Here is a 7,268-nt window from a genome sequence, read left to right on the forward strand (position 1 = left end):
TGAACTATTGGGACTTCATCAAGATAAAAAGCTTTTGCAAAGCAAAGGAAACAGTCAACAAAACCCAAAGACAACCAACAGAATGGGAGAAGATATTTGTAAATGACATATCAGATAAAGGGCTAGTATCCAAAATCTATAAAGAACTCATCAAACTCAACACCCAAAGAACAAAGAATCCAATCAAGAAATGGGCAGAAGACATGAACAGACATTTTTACAAAGAAGACATCAAATGGCCAACAGACACATGAAAAAGTGCTCAATATCGCTCGGCATCAGGGAAATCCAAATCAAAACCTCAATGAGATCTCACCTCACACCAGTCAGAATGGCTAAAATTAACAAGTCAGGAAACAACAGATGTTAGCGGGGATGTGGAGAAAGGGGCACCCTCCTACACTGTTGGTGGGAATGCAAGCTGGTGCAGCCACTCTGGAAAACAGTATGGAGGTTCCTCAAAAAGTTGAAAATAGAGCTACCATACGATCCAGCAATTGCACTCCTGGGTATTTACCCCAAAGATACAAAAGTAGGGATCCGAAAGGGTACGTGCACCCCGATGTTTATAGCAGCAATGTCCACAATAGCCAAACTGTGGAAAGAGCCAAGATGTCCATCAACAGGTGAATGGATAAAGAAGATGTGGTATATATATACCATGGAATATTATGCAGCCATCAAAAGGAATGAGAGCTTGTCATTTGCAATGACGTGGATGGAACTGGAGGGTATTATGTTGAGCGAAATATGTCAAACAGAGAAAGACATGTATCATATGACTTCGCTGATATGAGGAATTCTTAATCGCAGGAAACAAACTGAGGGTTGCTGGAGTGGGGCGTGGGGTGGGAGGGATGGGGTGACTGGGTGATAGACACTGGGGAGGGTATGTGCTCTGGTAAGCGCTGTGAATTGTGCAAGACTGTTGAATCTCAGATCTGTACCTCTGAAACAAATAATGCAATATATGTTAAGAAAAAAAGAAGAAGAAGAAGAAGGTAGCAGGAGGGGAAGAATGAAGCGGGGGAAATCAGAGGGGTAGACGAACCATGAGAGACGATGGACTCTGAAAAACAAACTGAGGGTTCTAGAGGGGAGGGGGGTGGGAGGATGGGTTAGCCTGGTGGTGGGTATTGAGGAGGGCACATTCTGCATGGAGCACTGGGTGTTATGCACAAACAATGAATCATGGAACACTTCATCTAAAACTAATGATGTAATGTATGGGGATTAACATAAGAATAAAAAAAAAATAAAACTAAAAAAATTTTTCAAAAAAAAAAATGGCAAAAACTAATGATGTATTGTATGGTGACTAACATAACATAATAAAATAAAATTAAAAAAAAAAAAACTGGCAAGATCCTGTAGTTCCCTATAAAACCCCCAGTCCCTTCCTCTAGACAAGTTTGAAGTTTGCTGAAGGCCTTATCCTGCTGCAGCCTCCTTTGCCCTGCAAAGCAATAAAGCTATTACTCTTCTTTATCCCACACTGTCTTCACGTTATATTTTGGCTCCGAAGCACAGAGGTCGGTTTCCAACAGCAGCTCTTCCTGGGCCAGGCCAGGGACTCACAGTAAAGCAGCGGTCACGCAGCCACCCAGCAACTCAGTGGCCAGTCTGCGGTCCTGGCCTCTCTGCATTCCCACCTTCCCCTCTGCTGCATGGGAGACTCCAGGGCCTTTTCATTGAAAAGTATAATTAAATATTTAAGAAAATAAAAAATACAAAGAGAACTATAACTGCCTATGTACCCACTACCCAGAATTAACAGATGTTAGTATTTCCATAAGTGCCTAGGAGATTCTAAGGAAATAAAATAATATAGCAACTATCAAGTCTGCTCTGTACCCCTTCCCCATCCCATTCCTCCTCCTTGGCCAGACAGACAAACCTTATCTGAAGCTGGTATGTGTTCTTCCCATCCTGAGAGTCATATTTTACTCTATGCATCCTAAAAGACAGTATAGCAATGCTTTGTTTGTTTTTACTATTTACATAAAGTCATACCGAATTTATAATTCCAAAACATGCTTTCTTCACTCATCATAGTCATATGCCAGCTTTAAGCTTTCTTGCAGTTGATTCATATAAACCCAGCTCATTTGTTGTAATTGCTGTTAGAATGCATGCATGTGAATATAGCATGATTTATTTAGCCAATTCCTTCGTGGTGGGCATTGTGATTTTTCAGTACTGTAAACAATGCTCCAGCTAACAGCCACGTTCACACCTTCACACGGAGGAGTTTCCCTGGGGAGAATACCTCGCAGAACTTCTGGGTTATGGTTTTGTGCTTATTCAGTTGTATTAGGGCTCGCCCATCTGGCCTCCAAAGACAGAGCTAGGGTGCAGTCCTCCCAGCAGGGAGAGCGTGTATCACCTGCCCTGGTCACTCTCGTCATTGTCATGGCCTATCTGGTGGCATCTCGTGGTCGGGCACCTCCCCAGACACGGCAGTTGAGCCTATTAGCCATTGGGGATTTTTTCTTCTGAGAAATGCAGGGTCTTGTCCTGTGACCATTTTTCTCCAAGTTTGCTAGTCTTCTATCTTACATGGGTCTCTCCCTGGGGGAGAGGCTAACATCTGAGCTGAAGACGAACAGTGCTCTTTCTCTTCTTTTCTCTCTCTGGCAGATCCCCTCATCAACACGAAAATGCTTATAACACTGAAGCAGCATCCTGAGTGGGCCCAGAAAGCACTGACCCTCAGAACAGGGGTGGAGGGCAGCTTGCTTGGCAGTTGTGATTTTAGGGGCTCAGAGTTGGCTCCCTGTCCCCTGGCTCTTCAGATGAAGTGGAAGGTGGACTCTGGCCCACACTGAGGGTCCTGAGGTGCTAGAACAGGCAGAGGGCAGTGAGCCCCACGGCCACCCCAGCTTTACTTACTGCAGCAACCATGAGCGGCTTGTGTCACATCTAATAGCTATTAAGTGAGTAAGACCTGGTTTAATTTATTATGAATCTGAGATATCCTCAGCATAAATTTGAAAAAATAATGGTGAACAAGGAGAGAGGGAACATGAGCTGGTGGCACAGCTCCTATGGTTTCTTCCCTGGAAGAAAGCAACTGAACAATCACACCGTGGGGGTGGGGGAGGCAGGGACAGTTTGAGAAGAGATGCAAGGGTGCTAAATGCAATGGCAGGCGCCCCTCTGGAATAGCCTGCCACCCGTCCCTGGAGCCAGGAGAAGACACTGCATGCAGGTCTGCTCAGCAATCTGGAGGGGAACAGCGAAAAGTCTTTTCACCAAGGGCTGATCTTTTTCAATAAATAAACATGGTGTTAACACAGCAGAGGACAAAAGAGAAGAGAAGGTCCTCAGAGGAGCTGGAGGAAGCTAGGAGGAGAGGCCCGGACAGCACAGAGCAGGTCATACCCCAGGGCTTTGCTTGGAGCTCCTGAGAGAGGCAGATTACCAGAAAGCAGGTTTGCTCCTGAGCCTGGCAGCACAGCTCTGAGCTGAATGAAAGCCAGGGATCCTTCCTCAGGGTTAAAACCTGCATTCGCCCAGAGGAAGAGAGCCTGTAACAAAGCTTCTATTACTACTGCAGGGCAGAGGCAAGCACAAGCAGGGCCACAACCTCAATTAACCACAGCCCAGTACCCCACATCCAACACCACCCACCCGTAGATCCCGCCACAGGAAACGAGAACACAATACACCCAGGCCTCTAACAGAAGCTCTGAAGGGAAAGAACAAAGGGTCTCAAATACGAGGAGGGCAAGGGAAGGAGAAATTTCCCACACCATATTAACAAGAAGAGGAAGTCTTCATTGAGCTATATATAATCAAATGAAAAGAAAGGATATAGCAGCTATGGAAAATATGAGAACAAAGAAATGAATAAATTAACAGAAAAAACATAAGGCAAAAAAAGATTAATAATCCGCTCTGGGTTGGGGGGGGAGAGAGACAAGAAACAGTAGGAAATATCCCAAAAGTGCTGCATATTAAAGCAAACCTGACACAGACCTCAAAAGTAGATGTCTCTGCTGAGGTATTTGGGGGGAAGTGTGCTGAGGTCTGCAACTTGAAATGCATCAAGAAAGATTGATGGAGGGAAAAAGAAGAGAGGTGGAGAAACCATGCTCAAGCATGTATAGGAAGATGTTGATGGGATTTGGGTGGTGGATAAGTAGATGGTCACTGAAATTCCATTGTCTTTTCTGTATGTGAAAATACATATAATAAAATGTTGGGGAGGAAAGATAATTCCTACTCTTCAAAACCATCATAACAATTACGTGATGGGCACCTGGGTGGCTCAGTCAGTTAAGCATCTGCCTTCAGCTCAGGTCATGATCCCAGGGTCCTGGGATAGAGCCCCGTGTTGGGCTCCCTACTCAGCAGGGAGTCTGCTTCTCCCTCTCCCTCAGCCTCCCCACTGCTCCTTCTTGCTCTCTCTCTCTCAAATAAAAAATCTTAAAAAAAAAAAAAGAATTACATGAGATAATGATGTGGAAGGTCTCGTAGACTGCTGAGGATTTACAGATTTTAAAAGTGATTAAAATAGTATAACAGCATAACAAGGGGAGATTAAAGATGCAAAGAAACAAACAGAGTGCCTTTCAGAACTAATAAATAAGTTAGAAATAGCAAAAGAAAGACAGGTTGGATCATCGCATTTCTGGCAAAGAGGAAATACTGAATATAGTCAAAATGAATGCAGAATGAAAAGGAAGGTTGATTAAAGTCAGTGGACACAAAGAGCAAACAAGTATCCAGCTAATGGATAATTGGTATCCCTAAAATAAGGAACCTACCAAATGGAAATTAAAATATTCGAAGGTAGGGGCGCCTGGGTGGCTCAGTTGGTTAAGCGACTGCCCTCGGCTCAGGTCATGATCCTAGAGTCCCTGGATCGAGTCCCGCATCGGGCTCCCTGCTCGGCGGGGAGTCTGCTTCTCCCTCTGACCCTCTTCCCTCTCATGCTCTCTGTCTCTCTTTCTCTCAAATAAATAAATAAAATCTTTAAAAAAAAAAAAAGAAAAATCTTTAAAAAAAAAAATATTCGAAGGTAAATAATAGGTGCCTGAGAGGCTCAGTTGGTTAAGTGTCCAACTCTTGATTTCGGCTCAGGTCATGATCTCAGGGTTGTGAGATTTAGCACCATATGGGGCTGCATGCTCAGCAGGAAGTCTGCTTGAAGATTCTCTCTCTCCCTCTACCCTTTCCCTCTGCTCTCTCTCTCATTCTCTCTCTGTCTCTCCAAAATAAATAAGTAAATCTTCTAAAAAAATTATTTGAAGGTAAACGAGAAGGAAATATTTTTGAAAAAAAAAAAAAAGGAAGAGTTTCATCTGCAGAGTGAAAGGACACAACACATTCTAGAAGAAAATGATACAGGCAAATCAATACTAAAGGATATCCTAGCAAGCTTTCTCAAGGATAGAGAAGAAATTCTTTAGACATCCAGGCAAAAATAATAGTAATTATAATTCCTTACAGAGAAGGAAATCAGGCTGCCTTCAGATTCCTCCCAGCCCCACTACATTCCAGAAGACCACAGGGGAATATATTCAACATTTGTGGGAAATAAACTGACCTAAAAAATGTATACTAAGCCAAGTTGAGCAATAGGCAAACTCAAACATGTAAGTACCCAAAATACTGCACCCATGAAAGTCTCTTGAAAGTCGTACTGACTAAAAACAGCCAGCCAGCCAAGGCATATATGGCAATGCGTGGTACGAGGACTGGACTTGGTCCAAAAGTGGGTTACTTACAGGACCAAGGCCAAAGGTCCGAATTAGACTCTCCATGTCAATATGCTAACATCAGCCACGTGAGAATGGTATCAACTAAGCACACTTGGAAGTATGAGCAGGGCAGTGATTTGGAACAAAGTCTAATCTTCTCCTGTTCTCATACTTCATAATGGGCTGTCAAATACTGTCTGGAAGTTGATAAATCAAGAAATGGAGTTGTAAGTATATTATATAAATATGAAAACTATGAAACAAGACAACCAACCTCCATATTAAGGGAAGAAAATATACAAAGTATAAACACACACACAGAGAGAACATTAAAACTCAGTATTATAACAAAAAAAATGATAGATCTAAGACCAAACATAACAGATATATCAGTAAGTGGATAAACTCACGTTTTAAAGGTTGTATTTGAAAAATCTACTTGCTGAAAATAAAGAGCTGCATCTACAGCAAAGTCACTGAGAAGCCTCTGCAGACATCCCGGCTAACACAGACAAAGCAAATCTGGGGGTGTGAAAGTAATACCAGTCAAGACAATTCAAGGAAAAGCATTATGGAGAGAGAGAAAGGCACTCTATAATGATAAAGAGTATAATATACAATGAAGTTCTAACTGTCAGGAAAATTTATGTACCAAATAATGCGGCAGCAAATTATAAAAAGAAAAACCACAGTAAATACAAAGAGAAATAGAAACACAACAGGAGCAAACAGATTTAAGTCACCTCCCTCTCTGCCTACGACCAATCAATCACAAAAACAGAAGATTAAGGGCGGGGGAGGGGGGTCTATGTAACAAAATGAATCAAAATGTTTCCAACCATGCCCAGCAAACAGAATGTCCCCTTCTTTCTAAGGCCCATGGGACATTTACACAGTGGTGCCTCCTGGGCCCCCAGACCTCAATGGCCAACCTACTTACAGAGGTGTGGGCAGGGTAAGGGGGGCAAGGCAGGGAAGTGGGGCACCCAGAGCTCGCATCTGGTGAAGGAAGCCATCCCATCCCAGGACAGAAGAGGCAGGTGTGGGACTCTGTGGGGAGCCAGGTGAGAGCCCAACTTGCAGAGCAGCTGGGTGAGGAGGCAGTGCCTGCCCTGCCCTCTGGCCCCTCCTGGACGCCAGCCAGCCCACGCATGCAAGCTTGCTTAGGTGGCAGCCACAGAGGTGTGCCTCCCAGGGCCCAGAAAGGGCAGGACAGGATGGAAAATAGATTGGGGATGCGCAAAGGGAGAAATCGCAGCATGCTAATCTAATCAAGGGAAAGGAAAAGCAAAATGCCCCAAGTTACAAGTGAGAATGAGAAATGACAGAAAGTAAATTCATGAGACATAATAAAAGCATATTTTGCTCAAATCCATGCAAATACATATGAAACCTAGAAGAAATGGATGACTTTCCAGGAAAATGTGAGTTACCAAATTTGGATATAGGGAAAAATACATAGAATATAGAACAAAATTAGCAGATGAATTATTGCAGGAAAATATTTTGTGTTATCTATTCCATAATCAGACATTTTACCAAATTCCCTTATTTTTCAAG

Source organism: Neomonachus schauinslandi, chromosome 3, assembly GCF_002201575.2.
Source record: "Neomonachus schauinslandi chromosome 3, ASM220157v2, whole genome shotgun sequence".
In the NCBI taxonomy this organism is placed as follows: domain Eukaryota; kingdom Metazoa; phylum Chordata; class Mammalia; order Carnivora; family Phocidae; genus Neomonachus; species Neomonachus schauinslandi.